The sequence below is a fragment of the Pinus tabuliformis genome, chromosome 2_2 (genome assembly GCF_031772625.1).
Source record: "Pinus tabuliformis cultivar Carrire ecotype Pingquan chromosome 2_2, CPIR1, whole genome shotgun sequence".
Classification (NCBI taxonomy): domain Eukaryota; kingdom Viridiplantae; phylum Streptophyta; class Pinopsida; order Pinales; family Pinaceae; genus Pinus; species Pinus tabuliformis.
Window position 1 is genome coordinate 93,689,635 of NC_142300.1, and position 19,491 is coordinate 93,709,125.

Below are 19,491 nucleotides of genomic sequence, written 5' to 3' on the forward strand. Positions count from 1 at the left end.
ATATGGGGTGCACCAACATCTCCCCAAGAGGAGAAGGGACTAGGATTTCCTCCTAGGGGAATTCCTTGGTTGGTGGGTTCCATTTTCTCAACCTAAGATCAACGTAGGAAATGGTGATGATTATTCTGTTTAAAATAAATTTTAGACGCTTTGACACAACTTGTTTTTTCAATTTTTAAGAGTCGAGAAAAAGCAAAAGATGACTCTAGTCGCCTTCGATTTTTAATGAGCCTGAAGTGAAAAGTGCTTAGATGGACCTTTTCCATTAAGGAGTCTGAAAAGGAACGAAAGGGACTGCTCTGGAAATCTAGTTAGAGGGATTACCAAACCAATCGCAAAACTACAGAATACTTTTTACGGTACGGTAATCAATCTTCCCGAATGTTGTGTTCAGTGCATTGCGATCGATAGGGCGGGAGACACGGCTTCATATGGATAAAGGATTAAGCCTATTGTGGTCTCCCAAAATATACTCGACGGTACTTGGGAGCACAAGTCCATACTGGCACTTATCATCTCAAAGTGGAGGAATCACCCAACCATCAGTGAGAATAACAGTTACCAGGTTTTACGAGGCCAAAATACGTCTCTAGCCTAGACTTCTAAATGTTGTGCGTTAGGTTCCAAAGCGTTGTTAAATTCATTGAATTTATTTTATAGTTGATCTTGTTTATGAAGTTTTCCTTTCAGGTTCACCACGAGATGTAGATGTGTAATTCCTAAAATGCAATCTAAGATGATAAACAGTCTTTTATCTTCTTTGTGCAATGAAAATCCTAGCTACTAAGGAAAGAGAGACAATATTCTTTCACAAAGAGCAAAGAGCACACTCTAAATGCACTTTCCTAAGTCAAACCAATCAAACAATCTAAATGCAAATGCACATGCATGTATTTGTTTTCGGCTTTCTTAGTATGTGAATGGAGAAAATAAAGCTAATGCACAAATCTGAATTACTTTTTAAGCGACAATTATCAACAAGCTTCTTTTCGAAATAAAAAATGGAGGCAATCACAACATTTTATGATTTAGAAATGAATACTTTCTTTCGACACTAGAAAAATTACAAATTCAGACCAAATACAATAGTAACAGGATAATCGACAATCTACAGCAAGAAAACTCTTTCCTATGACTGAAAACGACACTTGCGACGCTTTCAAATCAAAGGACGACAGTACGATTACGTTACTTTTGCAAAGGAGAACTGAAAATGACTCAACAAATACACAAAAACATTTACAGTTCTTTCGTACAAAGGAGGCAGAATAACAGCAAGGAAAAGGGGTTTCAAATAGAGATATACTGATCACAGGCAGCAAAATTAATGAATAGAACTAGAAAGAATGAATCACAAGAACCAAAACTGGACAATGCCTAGTCTGATCAGCGCACCTGTAACACAGGGAATTTGAAATGCAGCGCATATACTACACTCGGGAAGTGCGCTGAATTTCAGATTCACAGAATAGTACCTGCGCTGGGCCAGAGACGAGACTTGGCTTGGGTTTCGGGTCACAGTTTGCAGTTCAGTTCATGGGTTTTGGCCGAGCAAATGGTAACTAGTAATGCAACAATCAGGGGTAGATCTAAAGAGGATCTAAGAGCTATCACAAGGGAAATCAGAGAGTTTGTAAATCAGTTGTTTAATTTATAAAAAAATCTCGGAGATTGACTGAAGCGGCATTTATCTACTTTGCATTTGCATAGAAAATGCAGCTCGAAAGCTACCTAGCTCGACTTCAGGCTCCATCTGTAAGTTTATAAAATAGACAACAAGGAAGATAAACAAACAAACTAATTCTTCCCCAGCGGAGTCACCATTTTGTTACAGGGAAAAGTGTCTACACAGAACTGCTTATCCCACTAAGGTGTGATAGCTACCTTAGAAACAAACAAAGTAAAGCTAGTTTCGTTTTTCCTTTATGAAGTATAGATGAGAGAAGAACAAAGAAGACCAACCTATGTCTTGCGCTAATCTCCTAGTTCGATTCCTCTCTCTCTTGATATTTTTTCGCTACTTGTTACCTTGCACACCCAGCTTCACAAAGTACCTATAAGATCACAGTAGCATAGCACTATACAAGAACATGGATCTATAATCATAAACAATCTAGGATCAGATGTAAATTGACCATACAAATGCAGCAGACATGAATGACACAAGAGTATGGAGGAAAACTTGAATAGCTTTTATTGATAAACAAGAAATAGCCAAGGGGAGTTACAACCAGTTTTTCTGACCCAGCATCATCCTCTCAGTAAGGAAGCCCCTCTTCACCTCATACAAAGCTTAGATCACCCAACAATCTGATGTTGTCTCGAGAAACAAACAACAATTCCTCACAATATGCAAAATTCCAGCCTCTGGATCTCTGGGATGAGGGATCCATATATAGATATCTGTAAGGGAGATGAGTCAGCTTGTGATTTGATTAGTGCCATCCCTCTGATAGTTCTTACTTCCACTTGGAGATTGATGATCTCTTACTCATCCTTGGTTGAAGTCAGAGAGGCAAGTGTCACAGGAGATGTTTCTAGAAGTTTCCATGCCTCTCCACCTTGCGGAATGACACTGCCATATTTCACTTCTCACCCATCGCACCCCATAGAAGGGATTTTTGAAATGAAACACACCCACACAGTGTGTTTAGGTGAGATGCAATGCACTTTGCCTATGGAGCAGCTGAAATGATCATGTTTTGACCAGTTCTGAGCAGTTTTTCATGGAGAACTTCTGGGAGAAGGTGTAATCAGTTGACCTTGTTCCTTTAGGGGTTGGAAAAAAAATTTTAGGGACTTAGGAGCCTTTTGTTTATGGACATTTCATGCTTGGGGTTGTAGTGCCCAAAAATGTCTATAACACATAGTTTAGACTAGTTGATGCAAAACTCTGTTTTTTTAGATGCACTCATTTCATTGCTTGCTTGATCTTATTGGTTGATTGTCAGATTGTTTATGTAACATATATTTTCTAGCAGCAGGGCAGCCTATCAGCCATCCCATCCTCCATCTGATCCATGCCCTACAGGTCGTCCAAGTCTCCCCTCAATTCTACCTTAGTTTCCTGCATTTTCCATAGAATTTCTTCCTCTCTCCTTGAGAAAATCCAATCATCTTTCTCTCTCCTGATGATTCTTGGTAGACCCTAGGCACCCTAACACCTCATTTCAACCCCCATCCACCATTTCCACCCACTCTCACACCCTCAAAATAGTCAAAACTTCTCTTGGCCTCCTCCTATAGGCCTCCTCTAGAATGTTGTTTTTCCTCCTGCAGATTTCCTGTGTCCTCATGTACGTTTTCCTGTAGGCTTTCTTTTGAAGGCCAAGTGTGGGAAAAGCCTCTAGATGGCCACCTGAGACCTCCTAGGACCCAACCACACCATACCACATCCTCTCAAGTCCCAAAACGACCCTCCAATGCCACCTATTCGCTACCACATTCACAAACAATAAATTACATGCATGTCAAATTCACATAAAAATACATAAAATCCAAAAATATGTTTTTTGCTCATTTACTTCCAGAAATAGCTTAGTTGGATTTTTTTTTACTTGCTTGAATATGTAAGGACATTCTTTTCATGGTTTTCATAATGCTTTCTGTAAAAGTAGGATTAGTTGGTTAATTAGGATTTACTTGGTTTTCTTTACATTTCAGTCTTTCTCCTTTCTGCAGTTAGAGTAGTATCTGTAGAGTAGTCTTTCTCTCCTTTCATCACATATAGGGCTTCTTTTGGAATCCATAGAAGTTTCCTTGAGCTCCTAGTGATCTTGCACCAGCTGACCAAGTGAAAACCTGTAGTAAGAACTAGTACTTGTGCATACAACACTGTCGCTTCCAAGTTTGTTACGAACTACTGGGATGATAAGAGTAAAGTAGGCAGCCCAAGAGTTGCAACATTATTGCTATAATACTAGTACTCACCACATTTTGGCATCGTTTCTGGGGAAGCATCAGAGTATTCTGTGATTACTACTTTTTTCTATTTTCTATTGCAACATTCTGCTAATAGTTTATTTCAGCAAAAGTAGACCAGTCATTTCTCTTCTTTCAGGTTCTGCATTTCCTTGCTTTCCTCTTCAATTCTGCAAATTTCTTTTCAACAAAAGTAGACTAGTCATCTATTTTCCTTCAAGTTCTGCATTTCCTTGCTTTCCTCTTCAATTCTGCAAAGTTCATTTCAGTTAGCTGCAATTTGTTTTATTCAATCAATTTCAATTTAGCAAGTACTATCAGTGTGGGGAAAAAAGAAACAAAATCCAACCAAAAAGATTTTCTCTCATGCCACGTACGAATAGAGATAACTTAGGAAAAATTTTCCCAACACCCCCACTGCTTCACACAACCAACCTTCTCTCTTCTTCGGTGGCTGTGATCAAGAAGAACCCTTAGGTGAATAGCAAGACATATTTGAAGAACCTACAGGGGAAGAAGAAGAAGAAAACATTCCTCCAGAGCCAATGGCTAAAAACAGAAATGTTGGGGGCAATACCTCTTCTTCCAATTCATCCATTAAATGTGAAATTGGAAACATGCTGGAAGACTTCAAGAGTGAGATGTTGTAGATTCTTGCCATGAAAATGGATACCTTACATATCAAAAGAGAACAAGAGGAAGCAGAGAGGGCTTTGCCCAATTTTTTCCCTAGATGCACTAGGAGGAATCCCAGGAATGAATGCCCATCAGACTCTATAGAGGTTTGTTTAATCTATGAAGAAAATCATTCTACAGACAAGTGCCCGCCCTTTCTTAGACTTAAAGTTGTATACCAAGGGGCTGAAGGAGCCACTGAACAGATCTCTTACATAAACCAAAGGAGGCCAGATGGACCTAGATCATATCAGCAGGGGATGAAAGGGACATCTCAAGCATACTACCACCCCAACCAAGTCACATCCATACCTTCTTGGGGCCCCCTTACTCATCCTTCTTGGTCCACACCTCCTCCTTGGTACTTCACATCTCCATAGCATGCCCAACCAGCCACCCATTCATTTCAACCCTATGCTCAGCCGTAACCTCAGTGGAATGCATCTCATCATGGGTGGAGGTCCCAATACAACTCTCTTCCCACTCTTATGCCTCCAACACCTGACCAACCACAACCCCATCCACATCCATCTCAAATATACACTCCCACTCGACCTGTACCACCATTTCCAAACCCACACATTGAAGTAGCTCAACCCATTTACAATGTGGAGGTACGACACTTCCAAACAAATCCTCTTAAGCTCAATGGTATTCACCATAGCTTAGGAAGAGTATTTCAAAAAAGAGATTATATTGATATCATTGAAGAACCACATCCAGAAGAAGAATATCAAAGAACCATGGGCTACACTCGATGAAGAGAAGACATCAAAATCAGAGATCGAGAGAGTTCCCTCATGGTTACCATCAAATCCTCCATGTATTCAAGATAAAATTCGGCAAAAAGAGGAAGATGTGAAGGTCATGGTAGAAGAAGACATGAAGAATGGTCCAATCAGCAAAAGGACCAAGGACATCACAACTATATTGAAAAATGGTTCGAGACAATCACTAAGCCACAACATCACCCTCTTCCTCAACTATACTTGATCCTTTCAAAGTCAAATCATTTGGTCTCTGAAATCCAGGTACATGTCAAAGCATACATTTCAAACCTCCACATCATTTTGTCTATCATCCTGATGTGCACATGGCTCCATTGCAAGTATTCTTATACTTGACAGTGATTTTGTTTTTCAAGTAGGGCAGGGTAGGAGAAAAAAAAAATCTAAGGTGAAAACCTCCTTGCAGGCGCCTCAGATTAGCTCATTGAATGAAAACCTCCATGAGGCGGTCAATGGGTTGGAAAGAAGAAAAAAGATAGAAAAAAGATCCTAGGTGAAAACCTCCTTTGAGGCACCTAGGCAGACCTACTAGTTGAAAACCTCATTGAGGTGGCTAGTAGGCCTAGAAAAAAGAAAAAAGAGAAAAAAATAAAAATCCTTGCTCCATGCATGCATGTACTCTCCAACATCTGTAAGCAACAAGAACAAGTTGGTACCAAAATGAAAATTGGTCAAACCTAGTCAAAAGAAGTCAAATTTTTGACTTTCTCCTACTTCGCTCAAATGCTACAACAAGGCCAAGGCCATTCAAATCCATCACTATCATCTATTCTCACGATCCACCCATCATTCTCGAGCTTCTAACACTCATTTTCTATTATGAAACTAGCTCAAGAAAAGATAGAAAAGATAGATCAACGCCTTAGAATTCAGCCTCTTCGAGGGGGCAACCTCCTTTACATTACATAAATGAAAAATTCTTGGATGATTCAAATGAAAAAACCTCCTTTCTATATATAGGAGTCTAAGGAGTCACAATATAACCCAGCTGACCTAACAATAATAATATAAAGCCACAAAAATAACAATAGAGGGATTCTATGGGGCACAGTAATAACAATATGGGGATAATAAGGGCACAACAATATTAATAAGGGGTACAACTAAAATAGTAATGGGGTAATCACTAGTTTTATAGGGACCCAACATTTTCCTTGCTGTCCAAAAAAAAAAAAAAAACTACAGGATGCTCTGTTTTACTATAGGATACAAAAATACCTAGAGAAGAAATTTGTTTTTTTCCCTAACTTGAAAACCGTGCATCCAATTAAAAAACTGTTTCATGGGAAGTTGCATATGGATGATGGTAACATGCTTAAGCAATTTCAGCAAATTCTAGTGCACGGTTACCAAGAAATTGGCATCCATCACCTTAAGCCATTTTTGTATTTTCTCAATATCCGTGCATCCATTTAAAAAATCTTTCATGGAAAGATGCATATTGATAATGGTAACATGGCCAAGAAATTTCAGCAAACTCTAGTGCATGGTTTCTAAGAAATCAGCCTCCATTTAGATTTTCTCGAGATCCGTGCATCCATTGACCACATTATTTTTATGGGGAGGTGCATAATGATGATGGAAACATTCTCAAAAGGTTTCAAGTCAATCCAGTCTACCGTTTGGGAGATATGGACAAAACAAGTCACTGTCCTACAAACCCATAACAGCTGATTCCATAGAAGTCCAGCACCAGTAGCAAAGGACAACACATCTGAAAGATGAAAAGGCATATGTAGCTCCGCTCCAGCAAAAGAAGAACTTGCAAAAACACACAACGACACAACATGCATAAAGGGAAGTGAAGGCATGCAGCAGAGAGAGAGAGCCGCAACACCTCACAGCAAATACATTCAAATCTCAAGTAAGTAACTAAACCACTCCTCTGTTTGCATTTGTGTAATTAGAAGGCATGCGAAATCCATGAGATGGTTGAGGTTGAACGAGGGAAAGGTGGTTAGTTAACTTGGCCACCTTCATCTAGTTAACTCCGCTCATCTGGAGGTGTCACCCACATGTGCGCATAGTCAACTCAAGAAAGATGTCAAGGACAAGTAGTGGAGGAAGTGTGAACTTTGATGCAATCATGAGGGATGATTACGAGGAGGGGGGAAATTATGACAAGGCAGGTGGGGACCAACAGTCCAAATATGGCCTACGTATACTTTCTCAACTCACCCTCCATCACTGAAAATATCCATAAAGGGCAATAAGTACTGCTCCCCGAGCACTCTCACCACCTTTTCCTTCATTCTCTACTCGAAACTCAGCTACAGCAGTCCCCATGTGCCCGCACAGCCTCGTAACCATCGTTCTCCATTGATCTCTCCCATATTCCTGCTCTCGGCATTTTCTACAGGAGCACTTACAGGTTCTACAGGAATTCTACAAGAGGGACAATAGGCTTCTATGATCCGAACTTAAACAGGAACACAACAAATTACAGAGATAACCATAAACATAGATATGCAGCGGAAATAATACTTCATTTCATTAATGTAGAATACTGAAATATGCTTACAAACAGTAATCGAAATAAACCAGCTAGGGCGATGGTAGCTAATCTCTGAGCAGAGATGTGGTGGCTACATGCCTCTGAACTGTCTTAGAATGAGGCTCAAGGGCCTTTTTATTATTGGACAATAAGAGAAAACCCTAAACAACCAAAACCCTAACCCGAGGAGATGTAACACCAAGAGTTTGTGGGCCCCGTTGGGGTGAGTTGGACAGCGAACTTCCCGGGGTCGTGAATTGGTCATATTATCTCCATTTGATGTGCATGATAGCCCATTGGAAATATCTCTCCGAGGACTACGAAGGAAAAGATGATTTTTTAACAAAAAAATCGTTGGCGGTAGATTTCCCAAAATACATCATTGAGGGCCTCAAAACGGCTCCGGAAATTTAGAACCCGAAAAACTGCTAAAAATAGTAAACTGTGCTACAATTTAGGAAACTAAAAATATTGAAAGAGACATTTGTGGGGGTCCAAATGGGATAGGTGGGTGGCCACCAACATCCACCTGGATCATTCTACAGGAGGGTAGTGAGCTGTTTCGAAGGGAGAGAACACGAGTTTTAGCACGATTTACGATCTGAGGAGGTAGGTTCCATGCTTGCCCCCATTGAATATCAAAATATGCAAGCAGTAGTTTAAATTTGAGGAGGAGATAATGTTATGAACCAACTCAAGAAAAGATAGAAAAGATAGATCAACGCCTTAGAATTTAGCCTCTTCGAGGGGGCAACCTCCTTTACATTACATAAATGAACAATTCTTGGATGATACAAATGAAAATACCTCCTTTCTATATATAGGAGTCTAAGGGGTCATAACATAATCAGAGCGGACATAACAATAATAATGTAAGGGCACAATAATAACAATAGTGGGCTTCTATGGGGCACAAGAGTAACAATATGGGCACTACATGGGTACATAAATATCATAAGTGGGTTGTACTAATAACAATAAGGGGTTACACTAGTAGTATAGGGGCCTAACATGCCCCTCTCCTTCAAAAAGAGTTGTCCTCAATGCTTGAGTAGTTCTTGATGCTTCTGTATAAAATTCTTGTCCTCTCATGTGGAATCTTCAGCAGGTAGGTTCTTCTACTTGATGAGATACTCTGAAATTGATCGATTTCGTAGCTGTCAGGTTCTTGTTTCTATGACTACTCTAGGTTCCAATATGATTTTTCCTTCCTCTTCAATTTCTGGCAATATTGTTTGAATTGGGATCTTTTGCAACTTTTGAATAAGTGGCCATAATTCTTTGTTCTTCTTCCATTCATCCCTTGCTTTGTTTATCCAATCTGGTTGGATAATAGAAATAGCACAAAACAATGCTTCCACGTCCTCATCCTTGAAGAGTCTTCCCATTCGGTAAGGTCGCCATTTTTTAAGTGCATGTAGTATTGCCAACATTTCCTTCTCATAAATAGCTTGCTTTAGATGTATCAGTAAAAATACCCAATCGCCTACATCAAAAAAAATTTCACTATGATGTTGATCTACCTGTTGTTTCATTTGATTTTGCACCGAGGTGGCGTTATCCTTTAAAAGTTGGAGAACTTGTTGTTGATGCTCGATGTGATCTTTCACTGCTTGAACCTTTTTCTTCTTGATATGTCCTTCTATCTTTAGAGTTTGAGGTGTGGTAATTTCTTCCAATCCTTTACAAGATATGGTCGGATTCATTTCTTGACGCTTGATGTGATTTTTCACTTCTTGAACATTTTTCTTCTTGATATGTCCTTCTATCTTGATAGTTTGGGGAGTGGTAATTCTGACCAGTGAATTACAAGATATGGTTGGATTCATTTCTTCTTCCTTGATGTGATCTTTCACTTCTTGCACCTTTTTCTTCTTGATATGTCCTTCTATCTTGAGAGTTTGAGGAGTGGTCATTCTTGCCAATAGTTTACAAGATATGTTCTGATTCATTTCTTCTTTCTCTGGAGTCGGGTCCTGACATATATCCTCTTCTTTTGATGTTTCTTGATCCTTTTCTTCCTCCTCTTCATACTCTATGTAAAATAATTTCTTCTCAGCACACTTATGACCTTTAGTGCATTTGCTATCACAATTGTAACAAAGCCCTTTTTCTCTTTTTTCTTCCAATTGTTGTAGTGTAACCCTTGTAGGTTGTGGAAGGCTAGGAGAAACAACACGTCCATCTTTATAGTTTTGAGGGGTAGACATCCTTGTTGCCATAATTTTACTTTCAAATATGTCACAAATCCTTTTTACTCTTTCCAATTGTTGTCGTGTTGCTCTAAATAAGGTGTTGCTCTTTGTATCCTCATAATGTGCTATCATTTTCTCCATGAGAATTGATCACGTAACAAGTTGTTTACGAGAACAAAGCCCTTTATACCATAAAAATTGATCCGGTTCTAAATATGTAGATGCAATACATACCTTTTGTAACAGTGGTACACCATGTAGATCAAAATAGTGTTCCATCTGAAGTATCCAATTTATCGGATCCTTGCCATCAAACTTCCTCATCTTGCTTTTTCTTGATTTTATGACCTCAATCTTGAAACGACTGCAACTCTGTACTTTCAGATATTTAAGTTCTGAAATTGCTACCTGTAGTAGCCCTCTGTGTCCTATTTCGAATGCCACCAATCTGATCCAAATTGGATTCTCCAAGAAAGAGTTATGCACAATCTCCCAAGATGACCTGATTATAGACCTTTCCAAAAGAGCGAAATTGTATGAAGTGCCACGTGTCAATTTTTTGACCTTTTTCTCTGAAAAAGGTATACAAGAAATTATAGTCTGTCCTCTTTCTATACCTTTTTACGAAATTTTAATCCAATGCTCAGAGAGAAAGTTATGATGATTTTCCCCAAGTCACCTGTTTGGAATGTAATTTAGGAGTCTGCAAAAAGACCCACTTCCGCAGATCATATCTCCGCAAATATCACGCAAAAAGCTCTAAAATTAGGACCCAAGGTTCAGCACGATTTCTTCTCAAATGGGTTTTTTTGCGACTTCTGAAACGTCACAGAAAGAAATTTATAGCGAAAATGCCACAATGACCTGTTTGGAGTAGCGAAACCCTAGAATCCAAAGCTCTGATACCAAATGTTATGAAACTAGCTCAAGAAAATATAGAAAAGATAGATCAACGCCTTAGAATTCAGCCTCTTCGAGGGGGAAACCTCTTTTACATTACATAAATAAACAATTATTGGATGATACAAATGAAAATACCTCCTTTCTATATATAGGAGTCTAAGGGGTCATAACATAATCAGAGCCGACATAACAATAATAATGTAAGGGCACAATAATAACAATAGTGGGCTTCTATGGGGCACAAGAGTAACAATATGGGCACTACATGGGTACATAAATATAATAAGTGGGTCGTACTAATAACAATAAGGGGTTACACTAGTAGTATAGGGGCCTAACAGATAAAGCCTTTAGGAGGAAATACATAAAAATAAATTCTGTTTTCCTAAGAAAAACCACAGTCTCCTCTGTTTCTCTGTTTTTCTTCAAAAAATTGATGTCTCCATCTCCAAATTTGGTTCCAAAAAACGTATAAACAAAATGATAGGAGGATTTATGAGGAAGGAGCCCACCAACTCCTCCAGGCTCCATGCACATCCACAAGTAGTGGACATATTCACAAGAGCAAATTGGATGAACTCTTTTGAGAAATTCTAAGGGTTTGATGAGGTAATTTCCCAATAATTTTCCCACTCTTTGGTCCATCACACCAAAACACATGCCACTGCCACCTTTAGAGGCCATTCCATGGTTAACTCGTGATGTGAGACACTCTCACTCTTGCAATAGAATAGAAAAATGATATTTTCAATGCTTGCAGATGAAACTGATCTATTCTCAAACTAATTAATGTTTAAGTAGTCTTCCATTAACAGGTCCACCTTGTAGCCCTCCTCCAGTAAAGTTTGTTAATAAAAATGCATTGTTACCTCTGAAAGTCTCAATTTTGAATGGCCCTTTCCACAAACTATCAACTTTACCATGCTTGTCTTTGTTTTCATTCCTTGAGTCCCATTTTAACATCAAGTCATCTACTTGGAAGTCATCTTCCTTTTTTCCTCCTGTCATGGGTCTTCTTAATATTATCTTGAATGAGTTGAGTTTTGTTGTAAACCTCCTCCCTGGATTGTTGCAATTGTATGATCTGGTTGATCCTTCTTTGCAAATCATTTGTTTCTACTTGTGCTTCCTACAATAAATTTAACACATGGATTCCTAGGGAAGTAGGAAAATTTGCATCTACGCCATATACTAATTGAAATGGAGACATCCTAATAGATTTCTTTGTGCTAATTCTATCAGCCCACGGGGCATTAATCAACTTCTTATGCCAGGATTTTTTATTTTCCTGCAATAATTTCTTGATAATGTTGACTAGACTTTTGTTAGAAGACTCAGCTAACCCATTCCCTTGTGGATAATAGGCAGTAGAGTGTCCTAATTTTATGTGGTATTTGTTGCAAAAATCAACCATTTTCTTTGATTTAAAGGCAACAACATTGTCAGTGATAATCTTATGTGGACATCCAAACCTAGACAAAATGTTACCTTCTAAAAATTGAATGATTACAGTGTTTGTGGCCTGTCTGGTTGGAATAGCCTCAATCCACTTAGTAAAGTAGTCAGTGGTTGTCAAGATCCATCTATGTTGACCTGAGGAGATTGGGTGGATTTCACCAATGAAATCCAGACCCCATTGTTGAAAAGGAACCTCAATTGAAATGGGTTTCAATGGTAAAGGCAAAAGATTTCACTTGCCTTCAAAAATTTGGCATTGGTGGCAAGTGGTGACTTTATTATGCACATCTACAAACAAGGTAGGCCATTAAAAACCAACCCTCATGATTTTTTGGTTGTGGTCTTCCAGTAAAAGTTGTCTCCACAGTCTCCTTGATGAAACTCTTCCATGACCCTCTCTGCTTCATCTTTCAACAAATAGTTTAGCAAAATACCTCTGGAATCTTTCCAATATACACTATGATCTAAAATATAGAATTGCATAGCTTTCATTTCTAAAAATCTAACTTTTGTCTTGTTAAACTAGGAGGAGCTTGTAAATTTTGTAACACAAAGATAATATATGCATACCATGGAGAGGTAGAAAAGGCTTCTGATACCTATGGAGTCGCCATCTCTTCCTGTTCATGAAATGTAGCTATAAAATTCATATCTAGAGCATGAAAATGGGACTCATCCATTAGCTTAGCCAATCCTTGACCATTGATGAGCTTGGTAGGTCTAATGTCAATGTCATATTCTAGGATGAATGCAATCCGTTTTCCTCTGCTACCATCTGGGTCAGTTTGTGTCAGAATGTCCTTTACCACAACACTTGGGACAAATGCATTGATATGATAATGTAGGATGTAAACTCTAAATTATTTCAGTGCCTTCACTAAAGAAAAGGCTTGTTTCTCCATGATGTTATACTTTAACGAAGCATCTCTTAAAGCTCTACAGAAAAAATATATGGGTTGTTCATATCCTTCACTATTTTACTGCAACAAAATAGTTGCAATAGTATGCTCAGATGCAAAATAAAAAATCATAAAATCCTTTTTAAAGTCAGGGCTTACCAAAACAGGAGTAGTGGTTAAAGCTAAATTTACTTCATTAAAAAATTTATTAGCTTCATTATTCCAATTTATTTCAATATCTTTCTTTAGCATGTTGGTAATGGCTCTTAAGATTTTGTCCAAGATAGGAACAAATCATCTAAGGAAATTTATCCTACCAATTAAGGATTGAACTTCTTTCTTGTTTTTGGGAGGGTCAATTTTTAGTATGGCTTTGACTCTGCTAGGATATATCCTAATACCTTCTTTTGAAATGATATGACCTAGAAGTTTTCCCTCCTCTAAACCAAAAATATTTTTCTTAGAGTTTAAGGAAATACCATATTTTCTGCATTTTTCAGAAACCTTTCTTAAATGAAATAGGTGTTCTTCATCTGTTTTTGAAAACACAGTTATATCATCTAGGTAAGTCACAATGAATCTATCTATTTCATCAGAAAATGCTATGTCCATTTCTCTTTGGAAAGTGGCCCCAACATTCATAAGGCCAAAGGGAATTTTTACATGCATAAACATCCCCCAAGGTGCAGTAAATGTTGTTTTTTGTTGATCATTAGGATGAATCAGAACCTTGTTGTATCTTGAGAAACCATCCAGCAAAGAAATTATGTTGGAACCTGTTATCACTCAGGTTGTCCTTTTGATCAACTCAAAAGGATACGACCGAGGTAACCACAGACCAATCTTTAGAATGCAGGTTCTAGCCCACCTGCAATCAAAGAGGGCTCTCTCTTTCTGATTTATCTTTGTTGATAAGGTTTTTAGGCTAGTTATTGAGTTCAAGGGGTTTTGTTTTGTTTTTTGGTGGGAAGGATGATGCTTTCAAGTAAGGAGGCAGGGATAGCATGAAAGTTTTAGAACCATTGGGCATGGAGTCAAGGAGTAGGACTGCTGGTGCGTTTTCTTGGTCACAAGAAGGAATATGGAGCAAGCTAGCTACATATGAAACAATCATTCAAGGTAAAAGAGATGGATTAAAGGCTAAGGAATGAGGGGCAATTAAGAATCTCTCATTCAGGTTAGCAGAAAGAAGATAAATGAGCCCTATCTAGGAGCAGTTAAGAATTCCTAGATAACAATCATCCATATGTGAAATAGGTCAAACATGAGCCATAACAGAATTCATATTTATGCCTAGATCAAGAAGAAAACATTAAGAAGCCACAAAAACTGAGCATAGAGTGCAACTAAGAAAATTCTAAACCAATCCTTCATTCTGCAACTTGAGCATAAATGAAATGAAATAACAGAGTTGAAGAACACTTATTGATTCATATTGCAACACAAGAATTACACATTCAATTCTTGAAACCTTTAGACACAGAGCAGACAGTCGCTTCCCCAAAGCTTTTCAGCAATCTTTGATTAAGTAAAACATCTCAGATATCCAGTGCGAGTCTCTAATGAAGATTATCAACCAACCAACCCTTTAAACAATACAGAGGGTCTATATAAATAGTGAAAATTATCCAAAAATTAATCTATTACATCCGACCTAAACAGGTCTGAAAGAAAATGATTACTTTAACCTAAGCTTATCCAGAAATAAATTCATGAAAATATCTTTGAGCTGCGCTGAGGGCAGCTGTATCAAACTGAGTTAATGTCTGTCCCGGGTGGCTTGGTGCAGTCCTCTTGTAATAACTGTGATTTGTCTTTTATCTCCACCTCTAACTTGGTTTTGCCGCTGTTTGCTGGCATTAATGTGCACTAATCCCGACCAGATAGGCTTTTAAATGGCCTTAACTGTTTTGCTGACTTTGATGAAGGTCTTCCCTCTGATACTCTTTGGCACTGATCCTGGAGTCTTTAATATCTTCTGAGTGGTTTAGACTGTCCCATCGATCTTTCATGGTAGTTGTTCGGCCCTCTATTGCTTTAAAAAACTGTGTTTTCCCCTTTCTGAATGCTTCGCGAAGAAAATCAGATCATTCTGCGCCTTTCGGGCTTGCCGGGGGCTGCGCGGTGAGGGGCCTTCCATTTTGGCCTATCTGGGCTTCCTAGGTTGCGATTTGCGCCTTTCGCACTTTTTGACGATGATGTCAGCATGATGTCAGCAGTGGGTCCCAGTACGGCGATGACGTGGCAGGATGACATCAGTAGTACAGCCGGGTGACGTGGCGGTACGGCGGAGGAGGTGACATGGCGGTACGGTGGCAACTACATGGTAAGGACACGGTGGCAGGAGGCCGACGCGGGATGGTGATGTGGCAGGGTGACGTGGTGCTGACGCAGGAGGGGGGAAAGGCGGTTTATGGTTTCGTGCACAACGCCTATCCGCGTAGGTGGTTTCAGCAGAGGGGGCTCCGCCACAGTCGAGAGGGTGATGCGTGGCGGGAGTACGACGGCAAAACCGCCGATCTCCCAGGCGTTAACCATTGGCGGCTTCGTTGGGGAAAGGACCCGCCCACCGTTGATCTGTGGCGTGCCAGATCCAACGGTTGGCGGTAAAGATGAGGCAGCGGAGTATTAGGGACGGGGCCCGCGGTGCGATTTGAATGATTTATTAAACGGAGGGGGTTTAAACATTAGAAATGTGGGTTTGTGGGTTATAACAGATTTATAAAGACATCAGAAGGGGTCTGAAAGCCTAGAAAGATGGATTTATGTAGTTTGAGAAGGCTTTTAAGGAAAAACAAGGGGTTTATGCCTTGGGAGGGTGAAAATAAGTCAAATAAGATGGTTTTTATACACATGAAAGGAATGTTATGATGTGTGATGGAGTAATATGCATGAAGAGATAGTTTGAGGGTGGAGATGAGGGTTCTTGTTGAGTTTCAGATAAACTTAGCAATTCCCAATGAACTTATGGTTATGTCTCAACCAGGGGGAGGGGATAAGTATATAGGGGAGCTATTAACATAATTTTAGTAGGGGAAAGGGAACACGGATAGGGATTTACATAATAGAGTCAGTAGTTAATATGGAAATGGAAAGAAATCGCTAAGTATGTGCATCTTAGGCTATCAAAGGGGGAAAAGTGACTCATAGAGGAAGAATGGAAATCTTTGAGTGAAGCAGATCTTCACCAGGCAAATGATATGGAAAATGATGAAACTAAGAGGAATGAAGCAGATCTTGACCTCTTCCGGGAAATTAGTGAGTGATTTGGGGGAAGAGGAAGAAGGGGAGGTTAGAGATTTCCAGTTTGAGCTCCTCCAAATGAAAACTACCTTGTACCTGTGATCTGAAGTACAATATCACTTTAAAACACAAAACTAATCACATATCAACATTCTGCAACCTCAAAAACTACCTACCCAGCCTACTTACCTAGCATTTTTTCTTCTTTTTCGTTTGGGTGCACTTAGACTTGCAGACCCTTCTTTACAATTTTTCTTTTGGTTGCCCTCCTATCTAAATCTACACTTATTTCTGCTAAGGGCCCAAATTAAGCAGTTGGGCTCCTTTGATTCTCTACCTATCTACAAATATGCCAAGATTAAACTGTTTGGACAGATGTCAATTCTCTACATTCTAAAACAAGAAATTGAAACCTAAGGAAGCCAAGATTAAGTAATTTGGACTTCCCTTTTACAGAACATTCTTCAAAAATGGTTAAGTCATCAAAATTGGAATACAATAGTGGCATTTACACTGTCACATTTTCATGGCCTCTTCTTTGGCCTCTTTAAGAAATATGGAGCATTCCAGTATGCAAAGTATGACATATTTGGCATGTAAAACTGTCAATCATGAAAGATGAACACCTGTTGCAACAGGAGGCTAACAGTGGCTCCACTTGGGGATGGCTTTTTCTTGTGAAAAGCCAAGAACAGTAGGTCAGACTGCCTTGATCTTCTATTGTTGCTGTAGATTGAAAAACTTCTTTATGTTGGCTGTTAAAGTGTGAAACTTTGAAATATGAACAGATCCCTCCTCAACTGAATTACTGTGAACTGTATAACATCGCCTGCTTTCTTCTGCGTGCTTGATGTTATGTACAGTATTGCTTGAGCATTGTGCCTTTGAAAAACATAGATCAAAACTGATGTGTTTCCTTTAGCTCTGGTCTAGAAACAGTTGCTGATGTGAAATTAAAAAATGCTCCGCTCTTATTGATACTGTTTGACTGAAGACTGCAAGCTGCCCACTGTTTGCTTTTACCATGAATTTGTGTGATATGACAGTGCTACTATTGTTGTTTTACCGAGATTAATGTAGAGACAGAGCTTTAAAAATGTAATACTAGAAATTGGTTGTGTCTTCCCAAACATTGTTGCCGCTCCTCTAACACTCAGACTGCTTATGCAAAAACTAAAAACAAAGCGCTGATATATACAAATATCAATGTACAAAGAGATATGTTCAGAGTTGGATTATGTCCCTTTAAAAGGGATCATGGTAATGTTTCAGCATTCGGCCATTTACAGGGCCTTCTTCAGCCATGCTGCCCTCTACAGATTTGAGAAAATATGTGTTATTTCCCTGAACAGCAGAAATAACGAATGGCCCTTTCCATAAAAAATCAAATTTTGCATGTTTTCCCTTGTCTTATCTCCGTGAATCCCACCTTAGAACGTTGTCACAAATATAGAAATCCTCAGCCTTAGCTCTCTTATCAAACATCTTTTTGAGCTTTTCTTGCAAAATCTGAGTTGTCATAAACTTGCTCTCTGGTTTTCTGAAGATGAATGGTTTGGTTGATTCTTCGTTGAATGTCGTTTGGTTCAGCCTGAATCTCCTGTAACAGCCTGATAGTAGGGATCCCCAAAGATGAAGGAAACCTAGCTTCCATGCCATATACTAGCTCATAAGGTCTCATCCCAATGGATTTCTTTATTGAAAGTCTGTCTGCCCATAGGGCATTTGTGAGCTTTCTATGCCAGTTCTTCTTGTTTTCTTCTAGCACTTTCTTTATGATATTAATCAGGCTCTTATTAGATCACTCAGCCAAGCCATTACCTTGGGGGTAATAGGCTGTGGAATGCCCCAAGGTGATGTGTAATTTGTGGCAAAAATTGATCATTTTTTTGGATTTAAAAGCAGCGACGTTATCAGTAATGATCTTCTCAGGGCAGCCAAATCTAGAAAGGATGTTGCAATCAAGGAATTGGATAATGATGGTGTCATTGGCTTGTCTGCATGGGATGGCCTCAACCCACTTGGTGAAATAGTCGGTGGCTGTTAAAATCCATTTGTGCTGGCCTAAGGAAAAGGGATGGATTTCTCCAATGAAGTCAAGACCCCATTGTTGAAAAGGCTTTTCAGTTGAGATGGGTTTAAGGGGCAAGGGCAACAACTTTCTTTTTCCCTCAAAGATTTGGCATTTGTGACATGAAATGGAAAACTTCTTTACATCTACAAAAAGAGAGGGCCAATAGAAACAAGCCCTTAGAATTTTATCAGCAGTAGACTTCCAATATAGATGCCCTCCATAGTCACCTGCATGGAATTCTTTCATGACATTGTTATTTTCATTCATGGTTAAACAATTAAGCAATATACCTTCATGATTTTTCCAAAATAAAGCACCATCTATGACACATAACTTTGAAGCCTTCATTCTTAAAGATATTTTCTTAGTTCTGGACAATCCTAGGGGAGCAAACAGGTTTAACAATACAAAGCATATATCAGCATACCATGGGGATTGCAAAATGGTTTCATTGATCTGTGGAGTCACCAGCTCCTGTTCATTGTCCAATTGGTTAATGTCTAAGGCTTGAAAGTTTATTTTGGACATTAGTTTGGCTAAACCTTGTCCCTTTATGAGCTTGGTTGGTTTTATTTCTATGTCATACTCAAGGATGTTTGCAATCCATTTGTCTCTTTTGCCCTCTAATCCTTCTTGGGTTAATATGCCTTTTACAACAACATTTGGGACATAGGCAATCACATGTGAATATAAAATGTACACTCGGAAATCTTTGATTTCTTTGACCAGGGTATAGGCCTGCTTCTCCATGATTGGGTATTTCAAAGGGGCATCTCTTAAGGCTTGGCTGAAAAATGCAATTGGCTTTTCAGCTCCCTGATCATCCTTTTGCAAAAGGACA